General features: G+C 38.8%; 1 protein-coding gene and 1 non-coding gene across 3 annotated transcripts in view; one reads left to right on the plus strand and one right to left on the minus strand.

Moving 5' to 3' along the window:
* Positions 1-17,367, plus strand: part of SGCG (sarcoglycan gamma) — a 127,175-nt gene that overhangs the window by 11,026 nt on the left and 98,782 nt on the right. Inside the window, exon 1 of one of the 2 annotated variants that reach the window (XM_055317252.1) lies at positions 15,880-16,015. The exons of the other annotated variant lie outside the window; for it this stretch is intronic. The gene's annotated coding sequence lies outside the window, so the exon portion shown is untranslated. Of the gene's footprint in view, positions 1-15,879; positions 16,016-17,367 lie in introns of those variants that run through there. 2 annotated transcript variants of the gene reach the window in all.
* TRNAA-UGC (transfer RNA alanine (anticodon UGC)) lies at positions 10,109-10,180 on the minus strand. The gene has a single exon. It is a non-coding gene; the product is annotated as a tRNA-Ala (tRNA).

The following is a 17,367-nucleotide window of genomic DNA, read 5'->3' on the forward strand; positions in this document are numbered from 1 at the left end:
CTTCACCCTCTTCAGGCCGTTACACTTTCATGACCCTCCTCACCACGGGCCCCTTCCTCTATTTATATATTAGCACAAGATTAGATATGTGTTTGAGGCCTAGGTGAAAGAAAGACCTTTAGAGAGAGATGGTGGCTACATATACGACTGGTTTAATAAAGGCAGAAAATTAATTATTACCAGCCTACCTATGAACTATTTAAAGCAATCTTCTCCTGTACCTATTCTGATATAGTTTTTGTTTGAAAATTTTAATCAACTTACTTCATTACAATGTCAAAAAAATGGGCGGGGGAAATGATTTAAGACAGTTTTGGGGGATCCCTGGGTGGCTCAGCGGTTTGGCGCCTGCCTTTGGCCCAGGGTTTGATCCTGGGGTCCTGGGATTGAGTCCCATGTCGGGCTCCTTGCATGGAGCCTGCTTCTCCCTCTGCCTGTCTCTCTCTCTCTCTCTCTCTCTCTCTGTATGTGTGTGTGTGTGTGTCATGAATAAATAAACAAAATCTTTTAAAAAAAGACAGTTTTTGAACGATGAAAGAATTTAAACAAAATGAATATTATAGCATTATCCTCAAATCAGTAATTATGTTATTTACTAAACTCAGCCAGTAAATACCTGATATTTCTTGGACTAAATTTTGAAGTACAAGTGTTGGTTTTTTAAAAAGAAACAAAACAATAGGGAATGAAAGGTAATATTTGTAAAAGACTTGGGCAGGAGGGCAGTTTTAGGTTTACAACAGAATTGAGAAGGTATAGAGATTTCCTATACTCCTCCTGCCTCCCCACAGGTCAGCCTCCCCACTGTCAACATCCCATCCTACAGTTGTTGAAGTTGACCACCCTACACTTACACAGTTTTATCATGCAAAGCTCATCGTCTACATAAGAGCTCACTTTTGATGCTGTACATTCTATAGGATTGGGCAAATGTGTAATGACCTGCATCCACCATGCTAGCATCATACAGAGTAGTTTCACTGCCCTATAGGCTCCCTGTGTTCCACCTGGTCAGTCCTTTCTTACCACGGACTCCTGGTGAGCACTTACCTTTTTATTGCCTTCATAGTTTTGCCTTTTGCAGAATGTCAAAGAGTTGGAATCATGTAGCCCTGTCAGACTGGCTTTTTTTCACTTAGTAGGAGGCGTATACATTTCCCCTATATCTTCTAATGGCTTGAGAGCTTATTTCTTCGTGTTGCTGGATAATATTCCATTGTCTGGGTGTACCAGTTTGTTTATCCATTTACCATTGCCCAGGCTTGTGTAAAATCTTTTTAAATGCAAAAACTATTTGACTTCCTTTTCTAAGAACATTCCTAAAAGTATTTCTTTTCGTACGAGTCAAACTTTTTTGTATTATTTATGATGTGGGAAGAAAAAGACCTGGAATTACTTCCTCAGAGCATACAATGTAGTTTGCATCCAAATAATTGTCTGTGTTCTATAAGTTTGTTTGCAAATATGATTATATTTTCTCAGAAATGTGTCATATATGTGTTAACATTGTAAGGAGCTTTGCAAATGTTTCTTTAAGCCTAATGTAGTTAAATAATAATGTTTCTTGTGCAAAGCCTAAACATTGTTATCATTCCTGTGTTTCAGTTATTAAAACCAAAAATATATCAGAATATGTAATATTCAGGTTTGGCTCAAAGAATAAGGACTCTTTCCTGGGCACATAAGTGGCATGAGTTTTCAATGACAGTTGCAGTAGAAAGAAACCAAGTGTGGTCCTGGGAGAGAAGGAGGATTCTGCACACCTCAGGGTGCAGGAAGATTCTACATATGTAGCGGTGACAAGCTCACAGCCACTTGGGGACATACTGACATGTGAGGCTGAGCAGGAGTTTTTACCAGCCATATCTATAAACCAGTAGTAGACTTTATGTTCACGTAACATTGCCTAGATGTGAAAAGAGCTTAACTATTTCTTTCAAATAGACCAAAAGAAAAAAATAGAAAGAAAATGTAAGAAAGAAAAGAAAAAGAAAATTCTCACTTTGGGGACCTAAAGCAATTACTTCGTTCTATTGAGTTGAAATGAACTGTCAAAAATGACTAAGCTTTCAGTTGTACTCTGAGGCATAAAGGTGAACTGAACAGAATCATGTTCCAAAAGAGAGCACTCACATTGCCAGGGATTAAAAGTGGGATAAGATCTGTAGAGGAATCGGGAGTCCTAAAAGTCTGGCCTGAACCGAGACCACAAATTGTCTTCCATTCTGTCCTTTGTGTAAGCTTTTGTTGAAACTGAATTTGCTATTTTCCTCTTCTTTGGTTATCTAAGATAGTGTGAAAGACCAAAATTCTTTCAGGAGTTAGGATCCACAGAAGGGAATGCATGGTGACTACCAGTAGTTTTCACAAGTAGCTAATGACCCCCTTAACCCTATGCTAAAGAAACACTTCCACCTTGAAGATGATAATGTGAGGATAGTATTTACACAGCGCCTTCCTGAAATCATTCAAAAGCAGTAAGGCAAGTGAAAAACTCATTCAAATCCTATTTTAGGCAAAATTAGGAGACCACTAAAACCACAAAATTAGTGGAAAGTTGCCCAAAAGAGTAGAGATTGAACAGGTATGTGTCTGAAAGAATAGCAAAAGAGGCCGTCAGAGCTGCAGCCTCAGAAAACCCAGCACTTTGTGTTTCACAGGTAAAGTGTGTGTCTTACGTGGTACAGTCTGCACGTCTCAGGTACGGTGGGAGGATGAGATGAATGAGCTGACAGCAGGGGATCTCTTGCACCAGGCTCAGTGCCAAGATGCAAAGGTGAGCAGATGAGGAGTCACACAGATCAGTCACATGTCCAGAAGGCAGTCTGTCTGTTGAAGCTAAGCATAGGAGAGATCTTGTATTGTGAAGGAAAAGAAAAGTAAAAGAAAAGAAAAGCTTAAAAGTGAAGACTGGAAAAACACAGAAGCTCTGGTTCAGAGCAGAACACATCCCATCCTGGCACAGACCTCCTTCCTGAAAGTAGCTGATCTGATCGCAGAAAGGAGAAGGAGAGAGTGACGCTCTACTGAAGGGGATTGTTGGAAGAAATGAGCAGTATTTCACAGATAATGTCAGTGCTTTTCATGTATTTCTACATCTAGTATTTGGAATAAGGTCTTCTCTTAGAGTGGGCTATAGCTACGTTGTTTTGCACTGTATCAACCTTGGCGACCCAGTAGAATTGCCTAGGGAACTTGACAAATACTGCTAGCCGGGCCTCTATCATGCCAAATACATCAGAATTTCTGGAGAGGATCCTAGGCAGTGATATTATTTTATACATCTCCTGGTTGATGTTAATGTGTGGCCACAGCAGAGAACCACTGCTCTTCATGCCTCTGTCTCTCTGGCCGTATCTGGCCTCTTCCATGTACCATGTTCCCACCCCTGGGCCTTGCTTGTGTAACTTAAACATAGATCATTGCTGCCCCAGGGCCATTACATGTGCCATCCCCTGCCTGTATCATACGTTGCTCTGGTCTCTTCATGATTGGTTCTTTCTCATTATTCAGGTCATCCCACAAAGCCCTGCCCTGACCATATATTTAAAATATTCTCCCCATCACCCTCTTTATTTTCTTAATATACTTGCCACTGTGAGAAATCTTGCTTATTGTTTTCTTATTGATTGGTTGTTTCCTCTCAACTAGAATATAAACTCTAGGAAGGCAAGACCTCCTTTGCCCTGTGTACGCTGGTATCCTCAGCATCTAGAATAGTGTTTGACACCCAGGTGGTGTTCATTGGATCAAAACAGCAGAAGTAGCCTGGCAGGATCCTGGTAGTCTTTGTGTATAGGTGATGAACCAACTCAGCATCTCAGAAAACAGTTTTAGGGAGAGTCCATCATTAATCCCATTAAGCAACCTCTATCTATAATAGGAAACATTTCCATATAGCTACCTAAAAAGGCATTGTCTTTCTTAGAAAATTATAAAGACAAGAACTAAGTTTCTCATTTATTCTAGCAAACATAAAAACAAATCAACAGAAGCAACTCATGTGTATGACAGAGATAATCCTTGAATATTATTTAAATAAATCATAAATGACAGACAACTGCTATTATCATTCACTCCATTGTGCTATTATCATATTTTACCAAATCTGAAATGCTCATTTTTTACATTTTAATAGCACTTAATTGGGATGCATATTACCATTTGTACCATATTATAGTTTAATTTGCAGAGGTACTCCTTTACTGGCATAAAAACAGTGGTGTTCTTAAAATCATCAGTCTTAGCTTTGATGGGATAATAGTATATGAGAAAGTCAGGGCTTTTTCATGAGGTTTCGTTGAGTCATAACTATGCGTATAATATTTTTTTGTAATTTAGAACTACCATCTTAAATTTTCCTTCTAGCCTTCTCTTACCAAATCAAGTTCTCTTTCTCAGTCTTCATCTTTGACCTCCCCAGAGCATTTGGTAACCCTGAATAGCCCCATCATTCATGTATGCCACCATAGAGAATATGGATTTCTGTAACCTCCAAGTTCTGTTTCAAAACTGATGCTAAGGGCAGCCCAGGTGGCTGAGAAGTTTAGTGTCTGCCTTTGGCCCAGGGCCTGATCTTGGAGACCTGGGATTGAGTCCCATGTCAGGCTCCCTGCATGGAGCCTGCTTCTCCCTCTGCCTGTGTCTCTGTCTTTCTCTCTCTCTCTCTCTCTCTCTCTCTCTCTCTGTCTCTCATGAATAAATAAATAAAATCTAAAAAAAAAAAAAATGATGCTAAGGAGTTTTTCAAGTTTCTGTTCACCACCTCTCTTCATTTTTTTGAAACTTGTGGTACCATCACCCCCTCAGTCTTCCACACCAGGAACTAAGTGAATTCCTATACCACTACCACCACCCACAAAACTTTTTTAAAAAAAGTCAAGTTCTTTATTGCATTGGTTTGACTAAAACTTATGTTAGATTTTATTTTGCAAATTATCAAATACCAACTCTACAGTTGTGAATGGAAAAAAGACAATTTATTGGCTGATGTAAAGCACAAGGTTAGAGCTGATTTAGGCATGCCTCAATTTATGGACTTGAAATTACCATGAATTTTACTTCGTCTCCCAGCTCCAACCTTTGCTGTGTTGTGTTGTTTTGTGTTTGTGGCTGCTCACTAACCAGGCTTGAATCACAATCAAATTCAAATCAAGCAGAAAAGAAAATCTGTCTTGTCAGTCACTGAAACAAAAGTTGTGGGATTGCTCTGACTGAGACTGGTTGGCTTGGATAGAGTCATTTTAAAATAATCTCTGTGGCCGAGAGAATGCCATGCTCTGCTCAGCCTGGCCTAAGTCACTCAACCTGCCACTCAACAGGGAATGGTGTTGATCTGACTCGACCAAACATACGGACTAAAAACAAGGTAGGGGTGATTCCCCAAAAAGAAAAGCCAAGAGTTGTTATCAGAAGTGAAGTCAATGGATGTTAAGAAACAAAAAGCATGTACTCAAAAATTTTTTGGAACCAACATGCTCATTTTTGACATTTTTAAGTTTTAATCCCTCATTTTAAAATGAAAAAGTATTTGTCTCCTTTTAAAAAATTAGTAAACAAATGGGATTTTTGTACTATAGTGGAGAAACCAGATTTTGTGGTATTGTGGAGATGCGAGATTTTCTTCTTGTTGCTGAAATTATATAGAATCTATTGCTTGATTATCAAACAGCTTTATTTCTTTCATGGTAAGTAATTGAACTGGGTCATGCATGGGATGTGCTTAAGCCAACATCCCTCATTTTTACCTTTAATTGTATTCTTCCTTTTCCATTTAAAAAAGGGGGGGCGGGGCAGCCCCGATGGCTCAGCAGCTTGGCGCTGCCTTCAGCTCGGGGCCTGATCCTGGAGGCCTGGGTTCGAGTCCCACGTCAGGCTCCCTGCATGGAATGGAACCTGCTTCTCTCTCTGCCTGTGTCTGTGCCTCTCTCTCTCTCTCTCTCTCTGTCTCTCTGTGTGTGTGTGTCTCATGAATAAATAAATTAAACCTTAAAAAAAAAGGACTTTTTGATCATTTGCTAATGGGGGGTGCAAATACACACATTAGTGAAAATAATTTATATTAAGCTATGGAAAATTTCTGGCGTGGCCAATGGCAATGGCCTTAAGCTAAGAAAGAGAACAGAAGTTTTGGGGAGAAGTGAGAGGGATGATTAAAATATGTTGAGTTTGCAACATGACTTTGAAATATCTATGCCATAAGTCTTTAAACACAAAGGATCCAAGCCAACTTCATTGTTACATCTCCTCTCTCAAGGTCATTCTCTTCACCACCATCTTTTCTCCCAGGCCTCAGCATTGAATCTTGCTGTCAGCCCCATGACCTCATGACACAGCATTTGTGTTGTCATGATCCCTCTCACTTGTGAATGTGTCCCACTTACACATTTTCAGTGGAAAAAAGGTTTTTGAAATAGTAAGATTTTGAAGACTTTTCAGTAGCAGGGTAAAGGTCAGGGGTCAGGAGCACAGAGACCCTCAGGATGATATGAGCAAGGCAATGGTCAGAAGCAAGTCAGGTCCAGCTTCGTGGGATTTCCAGGGTCTTTACCTTTGAGACTGTAAAGTATCCCTGTGTGTATGTCAAGACTGTTAAACTGTGTATATCATATTAAGGCAAGTTGTTGACAATTGATGTGGATTCAGACACCAGAAAACTAAATTGTAAGAAAAAAATAATGTTTTGATTCTGTGAAAGTGCTATTGTGTAGTCTGCCTAGGAAAGTTAGTTACTAGCTGAGCATGTTAATAATTAGACATAACATCAAGTCAGAATGTTTTTATCCTATTAGGTGTATCATTAAGTAAGCCAAAATATGTTTGTTGTAAAGATTTCATTTGTCATAATCTGTGATTCATGTATTTTACTTCATTTTGAAAAATTCACTCACAGCATTAAGAAATAATTGTAATAATAGCTACCATTTATATGTGTTTTACTATGTGCCAAGTGCCTTTTGTACATTATCTCATTTCTTTTCCTAGCCTTAAGCAGGGAGTTGATATTATCCCCAACATTAATAGCAGAAAACAGACCATTAAGAAAATAACTAAGTTACCTGACATTACACAAGCTATTACTGATGAAAAGCTGATTTTAAAACTCAGTTGATCCCAAAGCCTAGAATTTTGGGCCATTTGTTTATATTATTTTTAGGGAAAGAATAAGTAAGGAAGATTTTTAAATTGAATTAAATTAAAGACTTTAATTAACTCTATGTAGTTAATGGTTAATAAACCATGATCAGATTGCAGAATACAGGACATCAGCCAAGCTGTCAAGACATGATTTGGGGGGTTTAGGGAGCTGAACTAAAGTCATCATTACCATAAATGTTTCAAGGTTTTGGTTCACGGTCTCAAAACTTATTTGTGCACCAATAAAAAACAGAGCACTTAGGTGAGTGACCGGTACATATCTCAATATGTGTTGACTCATATACATTTACAAATTATGTTTACATACTATTATGTCAATACTGAATACATTTGGGATCCCTGGGTGGCGCAGCGGTTTGGCGCCTGCCTTTGGCCCAGGGCGCGATCCTGGAGACCCGGGATCGAATCCCACATCGGGCTCCCGGTGCATGGAGCCTGCTTCTCCCTCTGCCTGTGTCTCTGCCTCTCTCTCTCTCTCTCTCTCTCTCTCTGCGACTATCATAAAATAAAATTAAAAAAAAAAAGATTTAAAAAAAATACTGAATACATTTGAAACAGGCACAAATACTGGAAATTTCAAAAGGCTGAGGTAATGATGATTTCTGATGTTGGAGAATTAACTACCACTAGGTCTCTTCCAAACAGAATTAACTTTTCCTTTATGTGCTTCCGTAGCCTTTGGTTCATACCTAAACTGTTACGCTACACACACTATTGAGTAATTCTTTAGCTATCTTTCCTCTGAGCTGGAAGGAAAGCTATGTAAGGAAAGTAGAAATTGTGGTTTACTTGTTAAATTCATTCATTTAGCAGATATTTAATGAGTACCTAGAGACTAAGGAATTACAGGTATCAAGATTCAGACCCTGTCGTCAAACTTATGATCAAATAAAGAATAAAGAGGACTTAGGGAAGTAAGTAAGCAGTGACATACTGGTCTGCACTGAATGCTGTGAGGACCACAGAGATATTTAGAAGGGTACCAGCCTTGCCAAAAAGAGGACATTAGAAGAGGGGAGTTAGGTAAGTCTAGGAACTAATATAGAGTAGTCCTTGCCATGTAGTAGTTCCTCAGAAGAGAAGTGTGGTTGTTAAATGCTGACTTTTTCTGAGTTAGAGAAGATTGAGAAAATTCACTTCTCTGTTTACTGCCCAGTTCTGAACCAACCGAGAGACAAAGGGATGAGGCAAGTGAAGATCTAAATGTCATTTTTGTTAGAAATAGAGCTGTTGGAGAATGTATTCTAGGTGCTCAGCAACAATGGACTTGCTCATCTTACATTCCCTGCCAGGATTCACCCACTCCTTCGGCAGCTCTGGATGAACACAGGTCCTTCCTAGGGCCCAAAGGATCAGTATCAAACTGTACTCTCTGCTGGCATGAAGGTCCCTGAAGAGAGTGGAATTGTACCATACAGACCCACTTTCTTATTGTAACTCATCAGTGAGAACAATTAATCCACCTTCCCTGGAAAGAAATGAGTAGAAGAAATGGAAAGAATAAGTGTTCCTTCGTATGTGACTATTCTCATAAATTTCAATGTCTGACATGCTTTTCAATGTCCCTGGGCACAGATGTACCTATTCTACTATATGCAGATTTCCAATATTCTCTTTTTCAGTTCTGTTTTTCCCCCTCCAATTTATTTTATATCATGTATCTTGCTTTTCATAAATCCTACCAGCATTTCCTCTGTAGTTTTTGGTCAGAAATTTCTGATCAGAGTAAAGAGATTTTAAGAACATTCATGAACTCTAACTCAAGTAGTCTTACTTGATTACTTTTCAATAAGAAGAAATACACTTACATTTTATAAATGGATGCTACTTTATCTTTGATGGAATCAGATATATGAAATACCAGATGAATGGAACAGGAAATAAACTAGAGAGAATACTAATTTTACCAAAAGATACAACAGGTGCCTTTAAATAGTAATGTACCTTACTTGATATAAGCTAGAAATGCAAATCAGACTAGAATCACACTTCTCTGTGGGAACTCTTAATAATAGATGCCAATGGACCAAGGATTTCAAAGTTTAGTCTGAAATTATTTCAACCCAGAATTTTATACTAAATTTAACTATTAACCAGTTTTGGAGCAGAATAGTACATTTTCAGACATAAAGGTACTCAGACAGTCTACTTCCCAAACACCACTTCTGAATGATTATTTGAGTGTGTAAGTCCCTCTAAGCAAGGGGGTATATGAGGAGAGGACATGAAATCTGAGTCAAGGAAGTTTTACTCAGCTCAGGGAAGACAGCAGCGTGTGGGAAACTGGCTCGACAAGACAGTCTGGCACGTGGAGGGGAAGCCTGGATTACAGGATGCTGAAGAAAAATGCAATCCTATACAATAGATATTATTATCAGAAATTCAGCAGAAGTTTGATGATGTAGTAGAGGTAGAGAATGCAAGAGACAGAAAGAGCATTAGAAAGTAAGGGAGCTCGAGGTGAAAGACCTCCAAGAAAACCATGATATAAACTACTTAAATTAGAAAAGAACAGTGGATTTTAAGGAGAAAAATGACATTGATTCCAAGTATTAGATTAAAGCAATAAAAACTGAGAGACAACTAGGATAAGCTGAGGAAAGCAAATTTAGCAAAATTTCTTATTTTACAACAACAAAAATGGTATTCAGAAACTCCAACAACAAAAACTCTCTGGGAAAAACACAATGTCAGTACGCAACAATTTGGAAGAATATTTTATTTTTTTAAGCATTTTATCTATTTATTTGAGAGAGAGACAGAACAAACAGTGGGAGGGACCGAGAGAGAGAGAGAAGCAGACTCCCTATTTTGCAGGAAGCCTGATGCGGGGCTGGATCCCAAGACGCGAAGATCATGACCTGAGTCAAAGGCAGAGACTTAACTGACTGAGCCACTCAGGTGCCCCAATAAGAAATGAATTGAAACTCCTGTTCCAGGGTTCTGGAAGTGGAGATGCCGGGGATCGAACCCGGGGCCTCATACATGCAAAGCATGTGCTCTACCACTGAGCTACATCCCCACTGCAGGAATTGTTTGAAAAGAAGATTTCATTTAAACTGATATAGAACCATTGAGGAGCATTGGTGTTTGTCTTTGAAAGAGAATATCATTGGATAGTTTGGTGGCTAGTTGTAAAACAGTGAACACTGTGTATTGCATTGTTTTTTAAATTGACCTGATCAAATCACAGGAGATATAGGATCCCTGGGTGGCTCAGCGGTTTAGCGCCGCCTTCAGCCCAGATCCTGGAGTCCTGGGATTGTGTCCCACGTTGGGCTCCCTGCATGGAGCCTGCTTCTCCCGCTGCCTGTGTCTCTGCCTCTCTCTCCCTCTCTGTGTCTCTCACGAATGAATAAATAAATAATCTTTAAAAAATTCTAAAAAAAGGAAATTATAGTTTCAAAGTGGAATGTAAATATTACCCCTTTGAGCATGTACAACAAGTAAAGGGAAAGGACAGAGGGTTGGAGATAAGAGTGGCAGGCACTGGGGTGCCTGGGTGGCTCAGTCAGTTCAGCGTCGGACTCTTGATTTCGGCTCAGGTTATGATCTTGGGGTTGTGAGATCGAGCCCTGTGTCAGGTTCCATACTGGGTTTGGAGCTCGCTTAAGATTCTCTGCCCTTCCGTACCTCTCCTCCTCCCACGTCTCCATAAAAGAGTGGCAGACACTGTGGGCACAGGCAGTGAGACATTTGGAATGCTAATGTCCTCCATTGGGCAGCAGAAGAACCAAGGGATAATCTGCCATTATGGAACGAGAAATGATTATTTAAGTTCATTGTTTGAATTTGCAGAGGTGACCACAGGAGAAACAAACACCTGATAACAGCACATCAGAAAAAGGAGACAAGGGCTACTGGGTAGTAATGTAATAATGTACATGAAGTAAGTCAGTAGATTAGGTCGAAAGTTCATAAACCCAGATTGAGCAATGAAAGGTTATGTAAAGGTCAGAAGCACGTATGAGAAGGAAGATCTAAGCAGTGATCTCTGACCAGTGGAAGTGGAGATGGGATAGGAGAAGCAGGAGACAGCAGAGTTTTTATTACAAGCCCTTCTGATCGATTTCCCCTTCTGTGTGTGCAAACCCAGCTTTGGTCTTTACTTGTAGTGCATTTCCTAGGATTCTGATGTGTGCACACCACACTTCTATTCACTGTCCAGCCTGAGAATCACTGCTCAAGTCTGCACCTAATGGAGTTGCAGTCCCTGTCCCTTCTCAGTTATGCAAGTCATATGTCCATGGAATAAGGCTTTAAAAATATGACGATCCGGGGACCTGAGTGGCTCAGTCAGTTAGGCATCTGACTCTTGATTTCAGCTCAAGAGTTGGGATCTCAGGGTGGTGGATCGAGCCCCATGTTGTTCCCCAAGTTGGGGAAGATCTGCCTGGGATCCCTCGCCCTCTCCCTCTGTCCATCACCCCTCATAATGCTCTATGTAAGATAAATAAAGTTTTTTAAAAAATATGATGACCCAATCCAGTGATTGCCAAAGGATAACCTTAGAAATTTCAGTTAGTCCATTTCCTCTTCTGAAATGTAAGAGTTTTCTCTTTTTTAAGTCTTTCTTACCTCTTGTTTTTTCCATATCCCATATCCCACTGTTTTCTTTCTGTCGTCCCTGACAACAGTGAATTAACCTTTTACCCTAAATAGTAACTCCAAACTTTCCCTGAAGTACCACAAGATGCCACAAAATGCCTACTTTCAGTAGATCAATTTAAATTTTTATTTGTATGGCAACTCCAAATTATCTTTCTAAATACGTACACCTGGATGATTTCTACTGAAAAGTAATCAGAAAATTTAGGTGAGAAGCATCCAGGTGATTACATTAATTACATTCTGGATTTAAACTTGTGTTTTCACTTGGGTGTAGAATCATTTCATTTTGCTTATGTGAAAGATCTATGGCCATCTCTCTTGAGGAAGTTGCAGCTTTGATTGGAGGGGCGGATCACAGATGTGGTATTTTGATGCTTGAAATTTTATCTCTTACAAAATAATTTAATTTGATTTCATATTTCATTTGCCCTGAAAGCTAATACTTTTATTACTGTTATACTGACCTCTTCTGGAAAAGTCTTATAATGTCATCCTGATTATATGTTAGCTTTTTTTTTTGTGTTATTGTGCACTGGAGAATGGATATTAAAAAACACCCAAGTTTGGGCAGCCCGGGTGGCTCAGCGGTTTAATGCCACCTTCAGCCCAGGGCCTGATCCTGGAGACCCAGGATCGAGTCCCACGTCGGGCTCCCTGCAGGGAGCCTGCTTCTCCCTCGGCCTGTGTCTCTGCCTCTCTTTTCTCTCTCTCTCTCTCTCTCTCTCTCTGTCTGTCTTTCATGAATAGATAAACGAAATCTTAAAACAAAACAAAAACATCAAGTTTTTTTTTTTTAAATTTTTATTTATTTATGACAGTCACACAGATAGAGAGAGAGACGCAGAGACACAGGCAGAGGGAGAAGCAGGCTCCATGCACCGGGAGCCTGACGTGGGATTCGATCCCGGGTCTCCAGGATCGTGCCCTGGGCCAAAAGCAAGCGCTCAACCGCTGCGCTACCCAGGGATCCCAAGTTTGGTGTAACTCTTCAGAGTTCGATTGAGGGCTCACTGTATGCATGTGCTGAGCAAGGGGTTCATGGTCTACCAGCGAGAGCATGAATATAAAGCAATGATGGCGATGTAAATACAAATAACTATTAAGTTTATAAACGCAGATAGAAAGCTGATGGTGACATAAACAGACTTTTGAAAGTTAAATAGTAGTTAGAAAGAAAAGGATGGGAGGTAGTCAGATTTAGCCGGCATCCAAAGGCGTGTAGTTCCTTCCAGAACCTAAAGCAGGAGACAAGGGAGACAGGCAGAACTCAGTCATAAAGGTGTGTGTGCCCTGTCAAGAACGTGGCACCCCATCCTGAAGGCTCACTGAGGAGCTTTAAGCTGGGGAGTGATATGGAGAGAATGACCTGTTCTCGGCATTTCTTGGGCAATCCCAGGAGTCAAAAATGGAACTTGGCAGAACCTGGCAGCAGAGCAGCAGCTGCTGGCAGCAGCCCTAGGTGAGACCTGATGGAGAGCCCCACAGTCAGATGGGGACCTGGAGAGAAGAGAGCAGGCACAGAAGGAGATTCTGGGGCTTAGTGACTGGGGGGCTGGTGAGTAAGGGATGTTCCCCAGTCATCTCCTTTGTGGAGGAATTCCTTACACTGAGGAACGAAGGATGGATGAAAGAGCAGCTTTGGGGAGATGATGAGTTTAGTATTAGAGGAAAGCTTGAGGTGGTTTGGGGGGATTTCATCATAGCAACTCACATCTACAGTTAATATCCAAAGACATGGGAACTATTAAAAATGGGGCTACTGTACACTGATCATCTGCACCTGGGCCCCTAACATTGTCTGGTATACTTCACTAGTCAATGTACTCCCCAGCTCTTCATGGCTTCTCTAGTCTTTTCAGACTTTGAACTGTCTCATCCCCCATCATCCCCTATATCTATATCCTGTCTCTTCAGGCAAACCCTACTTCCCACTTCATAACAAAAATGCAAATAATTAGCCCAAAAAGCACCAAATCTCTATCAGAAATTCCTTGTTTTCACTAGATCTAAAAGTGGTCCCCCCAACCCAGCATCTTAGGCAGCAGGACTGTCTGTCCCCAGGCAGAAGTGAGGTAGGAGGGCAGGATTGCTGATGTCAGGAGGGAGGATAAAGGTGAATCCTAGAAGGATTCTATAGTTATGTAAGACCATGCTTAACGGGAGAGCCTAGAAACTTCCTTTTTTTTTTTTTAATTGAAGTATAGTTGACACACAATCTTACGTTAGTTTTAGGTGTACCACATAGTGATTCAACAGTTGTATACATGACACAGTGCTCGCCAAAATAAGTGTAGTCACCATCTGTCACCATACAACATTATTACAATATTACTGACTACATTCCCTATGCTGTGCTTTTCATCTCCATGACTTAGATTTGACGGAAAGTTTCCACTTCTTAATCCCCTGTACCTCTTTCACCCATTTCCCTTACTCTTGCCTCTGGTGACCACATTTGTTCTCTGTAGGTATGATTCTGTTTCTCTTTGTTTGTTTGCCATGACCAAACCAGCTCTGTAACCTCTAATGAGCCATTCTACAGCCAGTGAAATGTTAGACTAGGTTTCCTTTAAGGTTTCAAATAGCTTTAAAATGTTATGATTGCACCGAAAACATATGAGATGTGTATATGTGGGTTCAGCTTCTAAGCTGAAGCTAGACCTACATTCAAAGCTTTGAAGATCTTGTTTCAATAATTGCAACTATTCTATAAAATGGAAGTTTTTTTTTTTCTCTAAGCCCTCCTCCTGAAAGACTGAAAAGGTTGGTAGTATTAAGTGCAGATCAAATCCATAACTTGACTAACATTTTTACAAAGCAGTCCACAAAACATTGAAAAGTTAATCACTATAAAAACCAATTTACTGATTGATGAAAAGGTCCCACAATATGTAACCTTTAAATGTGACATTAAAATAAGAATATTGAGTTAGGAGTTTCAAATTTTGACTTTTCAGACACATACTGATACAAACATACATCTCATATTATCATTTTAAGTATTATATATTTTTAAATATGTGTGTGATAGTTGTACTGTAATTTTATGTCGAACTAAATTGCTGAGTTAGAGAAAATAGTAATGAGGAGAGAGTTCATGAAAGATTTCTTAAGTATTATAAATAAATGTGTGATTAGTTGAAGCTGTATCAGCTTTTAATTTAAGGGCTGCAGCTGTTAGTATAAGAAGCATCAAATGTCAAAAGAAGTTAGAGTAATGAATAAACAGAATAAGAGAAAAAGTCTCCTGAGAAGAAAATAAAATAAATATTAAGTATATGGATTATCACTACTCTCTTTCTCCTATTCAAAGTTTGGTGCTAAAATATAAATTTCAAATATTTAATTTAATCTGTGTTAATCCATGCTGCTCACCAGGCTACACAAAAATAATGCAAAATAAAAGAGTATTTAAAAGCCTGATATTTGTTTTCTTTACATCTTATAAAATCAAGTAATCTAAGTGTTATTCTTTTTAAATAAAGATAAAACATCAAGATTGCATTGTTACATTCACATACCTTGGTAAAAATAATATAAATGTAGTTTACTGGAGAAGAACTGTCGTAATTTTAACATGCAGAATTTATTTACCTTCTCTTTATTAGGAGGTTCATTTCTTAAGGTTTTCTTCTCAAATATTAAAGTTTTTCACTTAAGAGGCTTACAGAAAGTGATTTTTAAGGAGTGACTCTTACATAATATGCATTTCACTTGAATGAGAATATTATTCTCATATCCATTTAATACAAATAAAGTCCTGAGTTCTAACTGTTGCATGTTAATTTGTAATGATTTCTATGAAATTTTGTCAACATTAGATTCTACTGGAAATGAGTCTGTTTTTTTGCTCTTCATTTAAGGTAAAGTTTATTTTAGAAAGCTATAATTACATAAGACTATCATGATTCAGGATTTAAATGTTGGTTTTGTAAGAATTTTATGGGTTTTTTGTTTTTTTTTTGGCCCACTTAGAGCTGTGTCCTGGAATTGGTGCCCAAACAATTTTAAGTGTGGTATGAGCTGTTTATGTCACTGAGTAAAATTAGATACGCCTGTTGCTAATAGGAGGGATGAAACATGAGACAAGGCCAAACACGTGAGAGCCTTCTCTTGCAGGCATAGTCGTGAAACCTCAAATCCTTCACTCATTCTGTAAATAAGGGGAAAGTTTGAGACATTTTGTCTCTGAAAGAGCTGGAGTTGATTGTAGCTACTTTTCCAGTGGGCTTTTTATACATCTAAGGTAAGTTATCAGTTTTAACTTGGATTTTATGTCATTAACAATAATAGGTACAAGATTTCTTGGTGTTTTTCTCTTTGTAGGTGACATTTAAATTACTTTTAAGATGTTGAGTACAGTTCTCTCAAAATGATTATGTATAAGTATCAATAAAATTTAGTATGGCTTCTCATTTCCACTCCTTTAAGTCACTCTACTAGTATGCTATGTATTTTTCACATGATTTGTATTTCAAATGTTTTTAATTTGTAGAATGACATGATAGCAGATCTATGTTATCAGGTATTAAGGTGTATACTATAGTTAATCTAGATAAAATATAATCTTTAAGATTACCTGTTCTAGTTCTACTCTTAAACTTTTGTGGTAGAACTACATTTGCTTCACATTTTGTCCATAGCTCTGTTACAAACATCAAAAAAATAGATTAAAATTAATGAGAGCAAGAGTCTAAGTCATTTGAAAAATTGGGAGTAAGCAAAACAAGAGCAAATTACCAACTTCAGTTCCCATCTATTCTCAGAGTGAAAAAAAGGAAAGAATAGTTCTCTCCTAAAATCTGGAAATAAAGTGTTACTCAAAATCCAGATCAAAAAGTAAATACAGAGGAAAAGTTAAACATATGCCAACACTTAGGCCTACTAAAGTTGTCAGCTTGCTCTTTGTGCTTCCTAGGTTAATAAGGAGCAGTTGGAAAAACAAGTTTAGAGGGAGGCACAGAAAAAGATAATAAGGGAAAAAAAGAGCTCAACTGGCTGAAAGATTTGCCAGCACGATGGAGTAACTCACTAGTACAAAATGTACTGTGTTTTTACTTATTTCCTTGGAAACATTTTGTAGAAATAGGTACAAAGAGGCACACTCAGTTTTGAGACTAATGGTTCAAGTTGGTATTCGTCTTATAGGTTCTAGAATTTATCTAAAGTTTTCCTTCAAAGCCAAATGAAAAGTAGTATTTCAGCCATATTTAAATGTCAAATTCCAAAGACTGACAAATCCAAGTTTCCAAAAGAGGCTGGCTAAGCTAGCAGTTGCAGGTGCCAAGGGCAGGCCACCCTGAAATGTAAAAGTCACTTAAACAGCTAATGAAGAAACAGTCTTAACCCCCAACTTCCCGCATTTGTTTCCCAAAAGCAAGAAATCAATCTCCCTCCCGTGTGAAAGGTGTCCTCCTTCTAGCAGGAGATACAGAGACCTCCTTATCACCAGGGGTAATATACTCAAGTCTATATAAATCCTTGTTACTTTTTACTAATTTACTCACCCAGCCCAAATTCTGTTTAGAATTCCTTACTAACAGAAGCTCCCAAAGTTAAGTTTTCTTTGTCCTGTAAATTCCTCGCAGATTTATGGTC

This window comes from Nyctereutes procyonoides, unplaced genomic scaffold (assembly GCF_905146905.1).
Source record: "Nyctereutes procyonoides isolate TBG_1078 unplaced genomic scaffold, NYPRO_anot_genome, whole genome shotgun sequence".
NCBI classification, from domain to species: Eukaryota; Metazoa; Chordata; class Mammalia; order Carnivora; family Canidae; genus Nyctereutes; species Nyctereutes procyonoides.